Here is a 19209-nt window from a genome sequence, read left to right as displayed (position 1 = left end):
TGCCAGTCGGTAGCAGGTCCGCCGTCCTTGCAGGCGCGGGCGGCGGCTCTGTCCCTCTGCGGGCCGCTAGGCTTGTTCTGTCGGTGGTCGCCGTTCTGCCTACTTTGCAGGCGCAGGCAGCGGCACTGCCCCACTGCAGGCCTCTGGGGCTGTACTGCCAGTGGGTCGCAGGTCCGCCTACTTTGCAGGCGTGGGGGGGGGGGCGGCTCTACCCTTCCTCAGGCCACTGGGCCTCTTCTGTCTCTCGGTTGCAGGTCTGACCTGTTCTGATGGTGGTCTCAGTTCCGATTACCTTGCAGGCGCGGGGGGGAGGGGGCGGCTCTGCCTCTCAGCAGGCCGCTGCTCCTCTTCTGCCGGTGGGTCGCAGGCCCGCCTACCTTGCAGGAGTGATTGGAAGCTCTGTCCCGCCGCGGGCCACTGGGCCTTTTCTGTCTGTGGTCACCCTTCCCCTACCTGGCAGGCGAGGGGGGTGGGGAGCGGCTCTGCCCCTCAGCAGGCCGCTGGGCCTGCTCTGTGTTTGGTCCCAGTTCCCTCTACTATGCCGGCGCAGGGGGAGGGGGCGGCTCAGCCTCTCAGCAGGCGGCTGCTCCTCTTCTGCCGGTAGGTCGCAGGCCCGCCTACCTTGCAGGAGTGATTGGAAGCTCTGTCCCGCCGCGGGCCACTGGGCCTTTTCTGTCTGTGGTCACCCTTCCCCTACCTGGCAGGCGAGGGGGGTGGGGGGCGGCTCTGCCCCTCAGCAGGCCGCTGGGTCTGCTCTGTGTTTGGTCCCAGTTCCCTCTACTATGCCGGCGCAGGGGGAGGGGGCGGCTCAGCCTCTCAGCAGGCGGCTGCTCCTCTTCTGCCAGTGGGTCGCAGGCCCGCCTACCTTGCAGGAGTGATTGGAAGCTCTGTCCCGCCGCGGGCCACTGGGCCTTTTCTGTCGGTGGTCACCCTTCCCCTACCTGGCAGGCGAGGGGGGTGGGGGGCGGCTCTGCCCCTCAGCAGGCCGCTGGGCCTGCTCTGTGATTGGTCCCAGTTCCGTCTACTATGTCAGCGCAGGGGGAGGGGGCGGCTCAGCCTCTCAGCAGGCGGCTGCTCCTCTTCTGCCAGTGGGTCGCAGGCCCGCCTACCTTGCAGGAGTGATTGGAAGCTCTGTCCCGCCCTGGGCCACTGGGCCTTTTCTGTCGGTGGTCACCTTTCCCCTACCTGGCAGGCGAGGGGGGTGGGGGGCGGCTCTGCCCCTCAGCAGGCCGCTGGGCCTGCTCTGTCTTTGGTCCCAGTTCCCTCTACTATGCCGGCGAAGGGGGAGGGGGCGGCTCAGCCTCTCAGCAGGCGACTGCTCCTCTTCTGCCGGTGGGTCGCAGGCCCGCCTACCTTGCAGGAGTGATTGGAAGCTCTGTCCCGCCCTGGACCACTGGGCCTTTTCTGTCGGTGGTCACCCTTCCCCTACCTGGCAGGCGAGGGGGGTGGGGGGCGGCTCTGCCCCTCAGCAGGCCGCTGGGCCTGCTCTGTGATTGGTCCCAGTTCCGTCTCAGCAAGAAATAATTAAAATCAGAGTTGAAATTAATGAAATCGAAACAAAAGAAACAATTGAGAAAGTTGATAAAACTAAAAGTTGGTTCTTTGAAAAAATAAATAAGATCAACAGACCCTTAGCCATGTTAACGAAGAGAAGAAGAGAGAGAACTCAAATTACTAGCATATGGGATGAAAAAGGCAATATCACAACGGACACTTCAGAAATACAGAAGATAATCAGAAATTATTTTGAATCCTTATACTCCAATAAAATAGAAGATAGTGAAGGCATCGATAAATTTCTTAAGTCATATGATCTGCCCAGATTGAGTCAGGAGGATATAGACAACCTAAACAGACCAATATCAATGGAGGTAATAGAAGAAACCATCAAAAGACTACGAACTAAGAAAAGCCCAGGACCGGATGGGTATACAGCAGAGTTTTACAAAACCTTTAAAGAGGAACTAATACCAATACTTTTCAAGCTATTTCAGGAAATAGAAAAAGAGGGAGAACTTCCAAATTCATTCTACGAGGCCAACATCACCCTGATTCCTAAACCAGACAAAGACACTTCAAAGAAAGAAAACTACAGACCAATTTCTCTAATGAACCTAGATGCAAAAATCTTCAATAAAATTCTGGCAAATAATATACAAAAACATATCAAAAAAATTGTGCACCATGATCAAGTAGGATTCATCCCTGGGATGCAAGGCTTGTTCAATATATGGAAATCAATAAATGTTATTTACCACATCAATAGACTTAAAAATAAGAACCATATGATCATCTCGATAGATGAAGAAAAAGCATTCGACAAAGTACAGCATCCATTTATGTTCAAAACTCTAGAAAAACTAGGGATAACAGGAACATACCTCAATATTGTAAAAGCAATCTATGCTAAGCCTCAGGCCAGCATCATTCTGAATGGAGAAAAATTGAAGGCATTCCCTCTAAAATCTGGAACAAGACAGGGATGCCCTCTCTCACCACTTCTGTTCAACGTAGTTCTCGAAACACTGGCCAGAGCAATTAGACAAATGAAAGAAATCAAAGGCATAAAAATAGGAAAAGAAGAACTTAAATTATCACTATTGCAGATAACATGATTATATACCTAGCAGACCCAAAAGGGTCTACAAAGAAACTATTAGAGCTAATAAATGAATTCAGCAAAGTGGCAGGATATAAAATCAACACGCATAAATCAAAGGCATTCCTGTATATCAGTGACAAATCCTCTGAAATGGAAATGAGGACAGCCACTCCATTCACAATATCCCCCCCAAAAATAAAATACTTGGGAATCAACCTAACAAAAGAGGTGAAAGACTTATACAATGAAAACTACAGAACCCTAAAGAGAGAAATAGAAGAAGATCTTAGAAGATGGAAAAATATACCCTGCTCATGGATAGGCAGAACTAACATCATCAAAATGGCGATATTACCAAAAGTTCTCTATAGGTTTAATGCAATGCCAATCAAAATCCCAACGGCATTTCTTGTAGAAATAGAGAAAGCAATCATGAAATTCATATGGAAAAATAAAAGACCCAGAATAGCAAAAACAACTCTAAGCAGGAAGTGTGAATCAGGCGGTATAGCGATACCACACCTCAAACTATACTACAGAGCAATAGTAACAAAAACAGCATGTTACTGGTACCAAAACAGGCAGGTGGACCAATGGTACAGAATAGAGGACACAGAAACCAATCCACAAAACTACAACTATCTTATATTTGATAAAGAGGCTAAAAGCATGAAATGGAGGAAGGATAGCATCTTCAACAAATGGTGCTGGGAAAACTAGAAATCCATATGCAACAAAATGAAACTGAATCCCTTTCTCTCGCCATGCACAAAAGTTAAATCAAAATGGATCAAGGAGCTTGATATCAAATCAGAGACACGCCGTCTGATAAAAGAAAAAGTTGGCTACGATCTACATATTGTGGGGTCGGGTTCCAAATTCCTCTATAGGACACCCATAGCACAAGAGTTAATAACTAGAATCAACAAATGGGACTTACTCAAACTAAAAAGTTTTTTCTCAGCAAAAGATACAATAAGAGAGGTAAATAGGGAGCCCACATCCTGGGAACAAATCTTTACTCCTCACACTTCAGATAGAGCCCTAATATCCAGAGTATACAAAGAACTCAAAAAATTAAACAATAAGAAAACAAATAACCCAATCAACAAATGGGCCAAGGACCTGAACAGACACTTCTCAGAGGAGGACATACAATCAATCAACAAGTACATGAAAAAATGCTCACCATCTCTAGCAGTCAGAGAAATGCAAATCAAAACCACCCTAAGATACCATCTCACTCCAGTAAGATTGGCAGCCTTTATGAAGTCAAACAACAACAAGTGCTGGCGAGGATGTGGGGAAAAGGGTACACTTCAGTCGAGATTTTTTTTTTTTTTTATTGCTGCTGTGATATCTTGTTTAGATATTTTGGTGGACCAAATTAAGAAATATATACAAGTGTAAAGACATCCATATATGTGTACTTCATAAACATATATTTTTACATGCATAAATAATAATGAATAAAGACATTTACATGTTCACATATATTAAAAAAAAACGAAAAGGGTACACTTGTACATTGCTGTTGGGACTGCAAATTGGTGCAGCCAATATGGAAAGCAGTATGGAGATTTCTTGGAAAGCTGGGAATGGAACCACCATTTGACCCAGCTATTCCCCTTCTCGGTCTATTCCCTAAAGACCTAAAAAGAGCATGCTACAGGGACACTGCTACATCGATGTTCATAGCAGCACAATTCACAATAGCAAAACTGTGGAACCAACCTAGATGCCCTTCAATAGATGAATGGATAAAAAAATGTGGCATTTATACACAATGGAGTATTACTCTGCATTAAAAAATGACAAAATCATAGAATTTGCAGGGAAATGGGTGGCATTAGACCAGATTATGCTAAGTGAAGCTAGCCAATCCCTAAAAATCAAATGCCAAATGTCTTCTTTGATATAAGGAGAGTAACTAAGAACAGAGTAGGGAGGAAGAGCATGAGAAGAAGATTAACATTAAACAGGGATGAGAGGTGGGAGGGAAAGGGAGAGAGAAGGGAAAATGCATGGAAATGGAAGGAGACCCTCAGGGTTATACAAAATAACATACAAGAGGAAGTGAGGGGAAAGGGAAAAATAATACAAGGGGGAGAAATGAATGACAGTAGAGGGGGTAGAGAGAGAAGAGGGGAGGGGAGGGAAGGGGAGGGGAGGGGAAGGGGGATAGTAGAGGATAGGAAAGGCAGTAGACTACAACAGACACTAGTATGGCAATATGTAAATCAATGGATGTGTAACTGATGTGAGTCTGCAATCTGTATACGGGGTAATAATGGGAGTTCATAACCCACTTGAATCAAAGTGTGAAATATGATATATCAAGAACTATGTAATGTTTTGAACAACCAACAATAAAAATTTTAAAAAAATCTTCATCCCTTAATGAGGTGAATTGTTCAACCCTGAAACAAATATTTTAATTTTGGCACCATGATGAGTTGGAGGAAGAATAGCTCTTGTATCTTAATGCAGATTTGTTATTAAATTTATATCATAATTTGCATAGCAATAAAAGGAAATTGAGAATTAGCAAAATGTACATTGTGATATGTAATTTTTCTTTTCAGATGACTGCTTTGGTATAAAAATTGAATTACTAATTCAAAATTGATGAGAAATTTTTATCAATCTGGATATTTAGGAATTGAGTTGAAATTTTCTATGCATATGAGACATGTATACAAAATCTATTATAAACGATTGTACAGTTATTTGTGTGTGTGTCTGTTTTTCTGTTAACATATTCACTGAAGCATTCTTCACAGAAAGAACATTAGAAGACCATGAGCTGGTGATTGAAGTGCTGTCTAATTGGGGAATGGAAGAAGAAAATAAGCTGTACTTTAGAAAAAAAATTATGCCAAATATGAATTCTCTAAAAACCCAATGGTAAGTGAAATCTCCATTAACAGTCAATGAAAATTAAATGAGTCAGTTAAATTTTACATGAAGAATATGGTCACTATCAATAAAATATAGTTCCATTTAGTGATTCTGGCCCTTTAAAATTATACTCACATTTCTTATTCTAACAATGATTAGTCACCATGATACAAGAAGTTCAGACACATATAAAACATTTCTTTAGCCTTACTTGCAGAATCTCAATTGAGATGCATTTAGTCATTTAACTTAAAAATATAGGTAAACCTACTTTGGAGGCATTATTGCTTTTTTTTTTTTTTCTTGCCTTAGAGGAAAACTAGACAAAGCAACTGTACATTTGACTTTGAGATAAATTATTATAGATCCTCAAATCTATTCCAAAATGTAGTTTAAGTTTTTTTTCACAATATTTTGGAAACTTAAGTAAGAAACTCTCTAAAACAAAAATAGATTGGTAATCATTGGGAATGTGTAGCTTAGCCAGAAATTTAAGATTGACATGAATCTTGATGCTTCAAATTATTTTGTTTTTAGTGACATAATTTTTGAGCTAAATAGAAATGAGATAAAGGGTAGCATATTATATAGCAAATACTACTTTCATTATAATTCTCTTTAAAAGAAAATAAATGTATGTCACATTCTAATGAAGACTAGGGATATAGAGAAGTCAGAATAGCCTCTGGGCTCATTAGTTTAAATTGTTTTTGTCTCTGCAGCAGTAGCATATTTTTACACGAAGTTTTGGATAATTGGATTGAAATGATCCTTTATGAAAAATATATGATACAAACCATAATAAATATTTTCAAACCCTGAAAGACCTCTTACATTCTCTTTTATTTTAACCTATTAATAGAAACATAATGGGATGATCTTTGACAAAGAAAATAAGAGTTCTAACAAAAATTAAATAGATTTGAAGGGAAAGCATTTTCTTGTTGCAAATCTTTATTAAAAGCTAAAATTTAAAAGTTGTATTTAAAGAAATATGGTTTGGTGCTCATTTCTGTTTTTTATTATTATTATTATTATTATTATTATTATTATTATTATCATTATTGTTCTTTGTAATTTAAATAAGACGAGACATTCACTTTGTATAGTTGGAGCCAATGGTTCAACTGGGTGATCTGACAATATCTGGATACAGTTTTGGTTGTAGGACTAGGAGTGGGGTGGGGATCAGCAGGAGCAGTGCCAAAGTGGGCAAAGTTCGAATTCTGCTGAACATCCTCTAAGGCTCAGGACAGCCCCACAACACAGGATTATTAGACAAAATGTTAGTAGATCTGCTGTTGAAAAACCCTGTCATAGAGGAAATATAGTAGAATATATTTTTCCTAACTTGTATGATCATAAAATTTACCTAAGGGAGTCCCAGTACTTATTAAAAACACAGACTCCAAGACCTGGCCAGACCTACAGAATCAGAAACTCCAGGAATAAGGTCTGGGAATTTCTATTTTAAACAACTGCCATGGGTGAATTTTATTATTAAACAAGTTTGGAAAAACAGTAGGTGGAAAGAATTGGACTTCTAGTTTCCACACCGAGTCCTGGTTTCTCTATGTTCTTGACTGTGAACCTGGGTACAGCCTTTGCCCTTGACTTCTGTGAGCCTTGATTTTGTAAAATGGGTCAGTAGTCTTTTTGTACCTGGTAGAGTAGTTGGAGGATTTGGGGAAGAGATGTGGGAACAAGCTCATTGTCAACTTGAGGGCAGTGTCCTATGACTCCAGGTCAGAGCATCTCTCTGCATCATTGTCATCTGGGCCCAACTCTACCTCGGAAGATGCCTGAGGGTACAGTCCAAGGACCAGCATTTTCAGAAGCACTTAATGTGGATTTTAGATACATTGGCTTAAGGATCTTCTGCTTTAGATTTCTATACTGGTCATAATTCAAACTTTTCTAGCATAGGTTTAGCGATAATTTATCCTTTATTTTTTGTCAGTATTTTTTTCCAGAGCATATGGTGTCTTTTGCAACTGAAACCACTGGTGAAATATCCCCAACACAAATTTTACAGGTAAATTTATATTTCCATTAAAATACGTAAGAAATCACATAACAATGGGAAAATTTTAGGCATGCTCATATTTTGACATGTTGACTTGAATGTTTAATTTTTTTTTTTTGGGTGGGGGGCAAAAAGTTAACCAACCAACCAAACAAACAAACAAAGAACCAACCAAACATAAAGCTGGGTAAAGAATGCCCTAAATCAATTCATCCCCCTAAAAATATTTTTCTTCCCAGTTCTGGCCAGTTGTCAAAGGATTTTAAACATTCAAAAATGTGCACTATGAAAGGAAACTTTAGAGTTTTGCTTTGTGATGTGTGTATAGGTTATGTTATTCTTTTAAAAAATCAAAATTCTCAGTAAATTGAAGACATTTTATCAATAGATACATAGTATTAGCATTCATAATAAACACCTTCAATTCTATTTGTGATAAAATACTTAGCAATTAAATTAATGGAGGGATATACAGATATATTTGTTTCATATACCAACATCTCTAATAGCTGTGACAGAAATACTGGCATAGAATTGTAAGATATTCTTAGCTGAATCATGAATGCTGGTTATCTAATTAAAAATCTCCTTACTTTTGTGTCTGTTAGATTCATTTCTTCCAAACTAGCAGTTATTTTGGGGGGGCATTTTCCTAAGATATTGTCATTACAATAAATGAACAGTTTATTTTAATTTTGATAGATTAGTAGATTTGGTATCAGAAGCTCTGCAGTTGTTTTTCACAGGTTAATGTTGAGCTATGTCTTCATGAGGATTGAAGCTAAGCTCTAGGCATTCCTGAACTCACTCAGTATTCTCTGGTATTTCATAAAGATAACTTTTAATATTTCCAATACAATATGATTTTAATATATGAATCAGGCATATCTACCATAGATTTGTTTCCTGTGGGCTTTTCAATATGGGCATGCTTTATTTTCATACTTCAGAATATTTTAGAAATATGATTAATCCCCAGATGTTTTTCTGAAGGCTGCTTCTATGCCGCTGGGTTTCACAGCCACCACCACCCCCCCCCCCGCCATCTGAATGTTAGGGTAAATGACAACTTCAGGACTCCCAACTCTCAGCTCCCTGTAGGCTTCACCATTGTATTGTGACTCAGTGGTTGGTGGAGGTTTTCTTCTATCTCCTTTCCCAAACCCTCCTCTAACATAATTATATTGCTTTAATGCTAAATTATAAAAACAAGAAAAATTGTAGACTTTGGAATTAGATAGTCCTGCATGTGCCCCTGACCTCTTCTCTCCACTGAGGCAATGTTTCCACTTTTTAAAATGTTTCTTCTTTTTCTAGTTTGACTTCCATGACTCTCTTTTTAAAATTTAATTGGTTTGGTTTAATAACTTGGAAAGCACTCAAAATAAAAAAACCTACTTACCTGTTTTACATGTCAATTAATTAATATCTGTCGCTCATTAAATTTAAAAAACTTTAGTAAATTACTTTAAAAAATGTAGGTATGTACTATTGGCATTTCCATGAATAGTCTTTAAAAATAAAGTACATTGTTGTAGTTAATAATTTCTCTTACTTTCAGTTCTTCCATTTGTTTATTCATAGGGATTTCTATTTTCTTCTTTTAATGAGACACTAATGCACTTCCAGTGTCTTATTAAGGACACTGAGCATGGCCATGCACACAGAGTGACTCCCTTCCATTCTCCTTTCGCTGACAATGTGTGTCCCCATCTCAGTTAATTACAACTGTATAACATAGTCTTCCAAACCTTAATGGTTTAAAGGACCCACCTGCATTTTGGCAACCATTTTGAGGAGCAGGGATTTAAGAAGAGTTTGCTTCATCTCTGAAGCACTTTGACTCAGTGGTTAGAGAAAATTCAAGGTCCCCTTCTAAGTTGTCCCTTTTACCACACATGCTGTGACACTCAACTGCTGTCCTCTCTTTCTCCTTCTGTGTGGCGTTTCGTCCTCCAGAGCTTTTCCAGTTTCACTGGGCTTCTCACCCATGGGGGTGTCCAGATAATCACATTTCCTGTGTGGCATCTGACTTGCAGAAGTCAAGTTGGTTTGAAAGCCATCAGGCTAGGACATATCTAGAACTGGCAAAGGATTACTTCTACAATTTTATTTTGGTCCAAGCAGTGATAGGCTTACACTGATTCAGGGTGGATGGAGAAACAAACTCTGCCTTTTCATGGTTTAAAGCCAAGATGCAATTGCAGAAGGACATGTGGGATGGGAAATATGGTTGCAGTCCTCTTTGGAGAAAACCCAGCCTGTCATAATGCCCCATGACAGAACTATGGAAGATAAGAGGTTGTATATTCTCATCAGCAAAGTGAAGTTGGCTCAACTTCTTGTCTTTAATAATTGAAGTCAGGATTGTGGTCTTCTATGTTATAACACAAGGAAATCAATAGGTAAACCTGTCAACTCTCACACACACACAAAAAAAAAAACATGGGAAAGGATGAGAAGTATAGGACTTCACCCTATAAATGATGTCCAGCTTTACAAATAGACAATCAACTAGTTTATAATTTTGATGTTTGATATTGATATTGTTTAGTTTTTCATACTTACATTTGATTGGTAAAAGGCTACAAAATCATTGTTTCCATAATATTAGGGGAGAGTCTAATTTTTCTTTCAGATGTTTCTAAGTTCAAGCACATATCCTGAAATCCATGGCTTCTTACATGCGGAAAAACAGGGAAAGAAGTCCTGGAAAAAATTTACATCCTTCTAAGAAGATCTGGTTTATATTTTTCTACTAAAGGAACAAACATCAAAGGTAAATTAAGTATCTGTGATATGTTATGTAAGATTATTAGCTGTAAATTAAAACAGACTTTTTACTTTGTTATATTTATGATTTTATTACCTGATATCAGGAGGTGGTGACATTTTTTGTATTCTAAAGATTTATCATGATATGTTTAAAAATTGTTCAGTTTTATTTCAAAGTAGTTTCTATATATCTTTGAGGATATCTGGATGCTCTTATTTCTGTACCACATATGTTGTTCATTTTTACCCACCCCGAGTTTACTCCTTTCTCTTTATCCAAGGCTGAAGGTTTTGAGGTCCAACATAGATTATACCTTTAATTTTCTCCCTGCACCTCCACCTTTTTTTCTTTCTTTTTGGTACTAAAGATTGGGTGTTAATAGGAGTTGCTAATATTGCTGAATATTTTCTCTCTTATTCTGTGTGTGTGTGTGTGCACATGCCCACACACACACTGCTACTAAAATTTAGTGCATATGGTATCAGTGAGATCTTGTTAAAATGCAGATATTGATTCACTAGGTCTGGGGTGGGGCCTGATAATTTGCATTTTCAAAAAAATCCTAGAGGATAAAGATTTTCCTGGTCTGAGACCATACTGCTAATGGCAAAGTTTTAGAGAACAGATGCATTTTGTCCAATTTTGATTGCACATTGAACCTCAGAATTAAGTACTTCTCCAAGTTATTAACCTATCACAGAATAATATGACCCAGTAATTTCCCATGGCCAGCTTTAACTCTCAGAGATTTCTCAGAGAAGAAATAGCTGTTCATGTTTCCACTTTGCCTTGAAAATCAGACACAGTCCACTGCCAGATAATTTCCCTGAGCTCAGCCATACGAGCTTCCTTCTTGTAAAGCAAGATAGTCACACAACCCTTCTGGTTGTTTCCTGTGGTGTATTACATAGTACACAACTATGAGGCATGGCTGTAGTCTAATGAAGCAGGACACATTGTCCCCTTTACCTTTTTCCTAACTGCTACAGAAGCTCAAACCAAACTTCTTCCCTTTATGGAGATACCATAATTTGAAACCTGGATTAGGAAAACGTGTTCAAAAGTCATTGTTTCCTATATTCTCTCTCTGAATTCTGGAAATGATGAATAAAGAGAATAGAGAGTTTAAAATAGAATGTGTGTGTGTATGCCCACACATATGCGTGTGTTACATTATAAAGAAATTGTCGCTTGTCAATTTTAATAAAACTGTATCAAGTTCCTGATTATTTAAGGGTGTAGTAACATAGGTTTTTTTTTTTTAATTTCTTTTCTTTTTGTCATATTATATTGAAATTGTATTTAGGTAATGTTTGCCCAAGGAATACATTATTTAACATTATAAACATACAAAAAGAAATATTGCAAAACATGTACCCATTTCAACACTCGTATGTATTTTTTAAGGAACCATGGCATTTGCAGTTTTTCAGTGAATTTGGAATTAGTGATATTTATGTGTCACTGGTGGGCAAAAAAAAAAAAGAAAAAAAAAACAAGGAGCACAAACTAACTATGGATTCTGCTTTAAGGTACAGGCTTAATATTTTGATAGATCAATAAAGCAAGCCTCAGCCTTTTAGGTAAGCTTGAGTTTCTTTTAATTTCTTTTAATAAAGAGACAGCTTTCTCTTACATATAGGATAATTTTAGTGGCTTTTATTTCAATAGGTGTTACCTTCAAGATGTGCATTAACGATAAACAATGTGCTGTGGCCCTTCTAGCCTAACAAAGCAGGAGGGCCCCGAGACCTGAAAATGCTCTGTGCAGAAGAAGAGCAGAGTAGGATGTGCTGGGTGACCACGATTAGATTGCTTAAGGTAATCTCACTGGAGGCATGAATTTCTATTAAATGCTGTGAGTATCATAAAAGTTTGAAAATATCTGTAGTTGAAAATGCAAAGAAGAGTGAATCCTAATATGAATCTTTGTGGCTACACGAGAAAGAAGAAAAATAGCCACCACCAAATGCATGTATTTTTTAATCTAAAAGATAAACATTTGTGGAGTAAAGTGGAATGGGCTAATATTTTATCTTTTGTTTATGAAGTAATATTCCATTTCTAGAAATTCTCTGATTTTTATTTTTTATTTTTCCAAGAGTATTATATCCATAGCCAGTATAACTGAATGGATGTCTCTCATTATACAACTTAGTCTACGTTTATACAACATTGCTTACAATTCAGTGTGAAGTGTGTTTAAAATGTGTCTGCCTGGATATGTTTCATGAGATTGTTTTATGTTCCATTTAGGTGTTTTATAAATTACATTCTAGCTTAATAATTACAACTTACTTCTAGTAGAACATCAAAAAATTGTATGATTTTCCTATGAGCATATTTTTAAATCATCCACTTGGGTGTTAAATGGAAATTACAACTTCCATAAGCATAATTTGTTGATGAGCATTTGGAAATGAGTAAGAACCTTCTAAAGGCAGATACATGTAGAAAAGAGATATAGAACTGATTTCTTTCAGAATGTATTGAAAGCACATGTTTATTTAATTTATTTTGAAACTTACATGCCAGTAAATTTACACAACTTTACAGTTATAAAAGTAATCACTCATTTCCTTATAAAGACACTACTTTGATAATCACAATTGGGTAAAAATCATGATTTTTTTTGTTTGTTTTTGAAAAAGTAAAATACAAAGATTATGTCTGTATACTTTATTTAGTATCATTTACTGCCAAAGTTGACAAAATATACAAATTACTATTTTTCTTAATCCTTTGTTTAAATTAGAAGTTTCAGCATTTACCCAGATATTTTTTATAATTTATGCCTGATCACTAATATAATTTATTAACTTATAGATTTCATATTCTATGCATAACATATATGATTCACTTATTATCACATAAAGATTTAGATTATTAACAGTGAGTGTGTCCTAAAACTAGCTTTTTGATATATTTAGAAGTTAACATCAGAGAAATGGAGTCTTGTAGAATCCCTGGGTTCTGCCCTTTCATTAGGCTGAAGAGTGTACACTTCACTTCATAATCGAGTTCTCAGCTTATGTATTTACTAGGTCCACTTTGGACCTAGAAGTTTTTCTGCTGCCATTTCCATATTCGCCACTTGGTAGCTCTTCAAAACATTACTAGCATCCTGTGTAAGAGAGAGATCAGGGTAAAGAAGGATAGAACAATCATAATCAGATAAGTGATCAGACTAGCTTTGGAGGGAATTTTTATTTTTTATTTTTAAAAATTTTAAGTTGAGGTAAAATTCTGATATTAAAAATTAATCAAACTATTTTTAATGTGAACATTTCATTGACATTTAGTGCATTCAAAGTGTGCAACCATCACTTCTATCTAATTCCAAAACATTTTCATCACCACAAAATGTACCCATTAAGCAGTATCTCAGAGAATCTCAGGTTCCATTGATTTTACAAGGATACACTTTGTGATATTACAAAAAAATAAAAAAAAATAATGACAATATAATTATGACAGGTGACTTTCACATCACTTTTGCCATTTGTTTTACTTTTATTTAAATAGTTATTATAGACTTATTTAGACTTAGCTAGAAATTTGCCATATTTCACTTTTGCATGCACAGACTTACTTATATATACATGTACATATGTCTAAATATGTAGACATTGCTATATGTGTATGTGTATATGTATATATGAAATGATAAATGAAATAAATTAGTCAAGATATCTGTAAAACTTCTTCCTGTTCCAAGTCTGGCTTTCCTGAATCATTTTCATCTCAGAGTCATGGATACCATTTACTTTCCACATAACGTCTGGCTTTGTGCCATCTTTGAAGAGACAAATATTGTATTTTGAAATGCAAGTGCAAGAATCAATGAAATATGCCAAAAATTTCCTTTAATTCTTCCATCTTGGCGATGTTTAGTTTCTGGAAGATTGTTCACTTCCTGCTTTTTCCCCTCATCTGATTATTCTCAAAGACCCTTTCAAGTCTGGTATAGTAAATTACCCCCAATTTAGAGACTTAAAATAACACAAACTTATTATCCTATATTCTTTTTTTTTTCTTTTTGACAGTATTGGGGAATGAACTTGGCAATCTACCACTAAGCTATACCCCCACATTTTTATATTTTATTTTGGTCAAGTGTTTTGCTAAGTTGCTCAGGCTGGCCTCAAACTTGTGATCCTCCTGTCTCAGCCTTCCTAGTTACTGGGATTGTAGGCATGTGACACTCCTCCCAGCTATCCTGTACTCTTTTAGTTCAAGTCCAGAATGGGTCACAGTCAAGGCTTGGCAGGGCTGCTTGCCCTTTGGAGTCTTCAGGGGAGAAACCACTTCCCTTGTTTTTTCCAGCCTTGTGAGGCCACACATATACCTTGGCTGGTGGCTATTCCTCCACTTTCAAAGACAGTAGTATCACACCAAGTCCTTCTCTTGCTACCAACTCTCTAGCTCTGTCCCTTCTGCCTTTCCCTTCCACTTATAAGTTCCTGGTGATTGCATTGGGTGCACGTGGAGAAGCCAGGATAATCCTCATCCCACATTCAGCTGGCTAGCAACCTCAGTTTCCTTTTGCCATGTAGCCTAACATATTCACAGGTTCCAGGGATTAGGATGTGGACATCTTTCTGGGATGGTTATTCTACCTATCATATCAGTGTTCCTTGTTTATTTCAATGACAAAACTTTTCCAGATGATGCCAGAAAAGGAGGCGAACATCCAGGAGTACCTTTAACCTGTAGCCAATGAGAAACCAGTCTGTCTTACATTTGAATATTAACAGATCCGGCCTCTCTTTGGAGAAATTCTAGTTACATATAGAATTGTAGAACATCAAAGACTTAGAAAAGTGGATTGCTCACATAGAATGTCCCAGTTACATATTCTCTCTTTCTCTCCCTTCAGTTAGAACTCAGACGGCTTCTCTGTTGTGGTATTTCATTGAGAAATGTTAAAGTTGGCCCATGACTACCCTTGACAAGAGTTAAATGCCTACTAAAGGTCTTCAATGGCACCTAGGTACCTACCTAACACTGCAGGTGTCAGGAACAATACATCTAGGAAGATAACCATCTTATTAGTAGGTAGCAGGTTTTTCAATGAAGAAGGTGGCCAATCCTCATGTTCCTTGTTAAAGTGTTGGTTTGAGGTTATTATCTATACTTCATAATGAACTTGACTAGGAATTAAGCTCTTCTGTCTTCTTTTTAAAGTTATTGTAGGGTTAGAGTTGATTTAAAGTGAATTTCGTTAGGTCCCATTAATGTCCTTCAAACCTTGAATTAAATAATTTTTTAAAGTTGGGAAATAATTGGATAAAGAAGTCAGCACACAGAATTTTAAATGAGTGTGGGTTTGTATTCATGTTAGAAGCAAAATCTTGAAATAATGATTCTCTTGATCCCCTCCCCCCATTTTTTTTTGTTTATTTGCCTAATTACCAAATATATCCACTTTGCTAGAATTGGTTTTATGGAACTAGTAGAGAAATAGCACTGTTGAACTATTTATATAAAATTTATCGTATGGGTAAGATTTGATTTCATGGTGTCATTCAATATTTTCTATACAGTACTCTTTGTGTGTGTGTGTGTGTGCGCGCGCTCATGCATGTCTGTGAGTGTGTGTGTCTGTGCACCTGTGTGGGTACATGAAGGAATCCCATTTAAGGTGGACACTCAAGTACTGGGCAGAGTAGGTGTTGCTCAGAAGTTGTGTAGACAGATATGTGGGTCACAGACCCATACCTGGTGCCAGAGGGGATGCAGGTCAATAGAGGCTGGCCCAGGTGGGCCAAAGGGAGGTGCCAGAAGAGTGGCATGGGCAGGCAAACCCACCGGGAAACCTTGAGCTAAGTGGTGGTGCTTAGGCTAGAGCTTGACCCCGGAAGCAGTGTTGTGGCCTGATTGGGGTTTTGAAGAACCTAAGGGCTGGCACCTTTAGGGGGGGCCTTTTAGACCTGCCACTGAATTGCCATCTTACCTATCATTTGGACTCTGGCAGCCCCTGGAGGCAGGCATGGAGATGGTCATTCTCCTCCAGGTGATAAGGATGGTTCATCAGGGCCAACATGGAATCAACAGCAGCACATTCTTCTTCAAAGTCATCCTCCACACCTTCCATATACACTTCCACTATCAGGCCCATTTGAGACCCAGCACCTGCTGGCTCAGGTGCTTCTGGGGCCTTGAGGAGATAGAACACAATGACCACCCTGCCAAATGCCAACATTACAAAGCTGGAAGCAGTAGATGGAACAGGGCTGCTGAGACCTAACATGAAGTTCATTATATCTTCATGAAATGGAAAGAATTGTGGAGTGTAGCCAAAATGTAAATAAATATGTATAAATATACATAATTTAAAATCATAAAAAATTCAAAGCTGCCAATATAATTGCTCCCCCCCCCCTCAACAAAATAGCTTAAATCTAAAGGAGTAGTTTCCAGATTCAGATGAGGATTCCTTCAGGACAAGTTTGCTCATGGCAGTTAGCAGTCTTAATTTTTCTCAAACTAATAATCCCGTTAGAATCCAGACCTCCTACTTTCCCATTATGGCCAGATGGCTCAGTCTGTCAGATGCTGCCTCCTAAAAGTGAAGACCCCACATTTCTAATCTTCTACATTGTATTTTGAAACTCTGAAATCAGCTGGACTCCTCAGTATTTTGGTTTTCTGAATGTTAAGCCCAAAAGTATTATGAGAATAATTATTCTTGGTTATAAGAATATTTAACCAAGAATGATATAGAGCCAAGAATTTTCCAGATAGGCCCCAATTTATAGTTTTACCAAAGAGACAAATTAATTCATCAATCATCAGAATGAGAGTGAATTTTACAGTGTTGCTTAGGACATATGTGAGGTTTTTTAAATCTTTGGAATGTACAGCATGACACCTTTCCCAAGTGAGCTTTCTTTTCACGAGACAAGGTACCAATCCAAAGGATTTTGCTGCAAATTATGTAAGTATGTAAGTAGAAACGTAAGTCTCAGTATAAAGTAATACCAGTATAAAGTAATACTAGTGAGCAAGACCTTAATTTGGGAGCCTCAGTAAAACAAACAAATTAAAAAACATATCTTTTTTAAATGTATTGTTGAAGGGCATTAAAAGATTTTCTGTCAAATTTTGGTTGCTTTACTTGTCTGTTTGAAGGAAAATCATAAAATTATTTTTTTATACTGATAACATATGATTAATGAAATAATATTTTAATTGAATTACCAGTGTAGTAAAGTAAAAGTTGTAACATTGTGTTTTTGTTTGTTTATTTTACAGTATGGCATGAAGCTGTACCAGAATTTCATGCCTCCATATCAAGGCAGAAGTGGCTGCAGTTCTCAGAGTATATCACCCATAGTAAGGATCGATTTTTTGAACCTATATTTTATTTTATATTTATATTATGTTAATTTGGTATTACATTACAAATATATACTACAATATATTTACCATTTCCTTTTGGTCAAGTAAAGTTATACTTTGTATGTATGATGTTATATTGAACTTTTTATACTTGGATAGCATATGTGTATGGTCTGTGATAAAAATCATAGGACATATATGAAATATTCAATTATAATACATAATGTTATATGTTCGTAAAATATTTTAAATATTTGAAGGAATGTATATTCTATGTCATTACATCATTTGAGGATTAGATTCTTAATAAGATAATTTGTAGAACATTTTCCTTGGCATTGTGTGTTTTTTAATTAATTTTCTTTGATTGTGGGTTTGCTTATTTATTTTAATACTGATTCTGAGGTTGTTGTAGCCTATTATAGAGATGCCAATGATTTCAAATTTTAAAAACTGTAATATACGCATGTGTATGTTTTTACTTTCTGGCTTTCTAACAGTAATTTTTTTAAGTTCCAGGTCCTTAAAAAGCAGACTGCTTTCCAGGAAATGCAAAAACTAAAAGTCAAAATATAGGTTATGCATTACATGAACTATGCAGTGCTTCTCAGAATTTTACCAAATGTAACTTGGATATTTATTTGCAGACACACACAGGAACATCTTTTACCTTCTTTAGCACTTAATTTTAATTTCCTGTGCTTTATCACAGAAATTTATTTCTGAACTTAAAGTTTATTTTCTGCAATTCTTGCTGCACTCCTTAATATTGAGTATACTAGAAATCCAGATGTATGTGCCTGTGTTACAGATAAGTTAATGCAGATTTCTGAAAACTGTGTTTCCACTTAGGCTAATAATGTGTTCTTCCTGACTGTGACCAAGGAAGGTACATTTACCCACATGTAATGAGCCAGGTGAAATGCTCAGTTCCAGGAATGTGGCATGAAATTATGTTGATTATGAAGCACAATAGATGATATAGAAAAAGAGCCCCTATTTTGTAGTTATGTTGCTTTAAATTATGGAAGAATAACTTTTCATCTTTGTATCATATTACTTTTAAGCCCTAAAATAAGAAACTAAGGAATGTAATGATTTTTATAATAGAAATCACTTTAAGGTGAATATTTTCTAGTTTGTCAGCTTACTCTTATCTTTCAGTCCATCTGTATATTAAAAATAATGAATTTTATTATCTTAATCCTTTCCTAAATCCCTCCAAATTTTCTTTTAGAATCTAGAGTTATTAGCATGGATGTATTAATAGCAGCCAAACCTTTGGAAGCAATTATTATTTAGTGTCCTTTTAATCATAGGAAAAAAATTGTTATAAATAAAGTCCTTTCCATTTTCATTACTTTTGTTAGAATACAAGTGTGATATTATTCTTACTTTTTCCCACTGAAAGTCATTCTGTTGTTGATCACGGCATATCTGAGTTTGTTTAGCCCGTCTTTGCTTATTCAACCCCATCTGTAAAAAGAACTGCTCCTTGAGTGAATCTGACTGGAATCAGGTGTGATAGGGGCAAGAGGTCCCAATGCCTTGTAGTAAGGG

The 19209-nt window shown here is 37.2% G+C and overlaps 1 pseudogene; it reads left to right on the top strand.

Annotated features, from left to right (window-relative positions):
* Positions 1–19209, top strand: part of LOC139707027 (growth factor receptor-bound protein 14-like) — a 57118-nt pseudogene that overhangs the window by 31659 nt on the left and 6250 nt on the right.

The sequence above is a fragment of the Marmota flaviventris genome, chromosome 9 (assembly GCF_047511675.1).
Source record: "Marmota flaviventris isolate mMarFla1 chromosome 9, mMarFla1.hap1, whole genome shotgun sequence".
NCBI classification, from domain to species: Eukaryota; Metazoa; Chordata; class Mammalia; order Rodentia; family Sciuridae; genus Marmota; species Marmota flaviventris.
The sequence above is the reverse complement of the archived record's forward strand: the minus strand, read 5'-3'. Positions and strand labels throughout refer to the sequence as shown.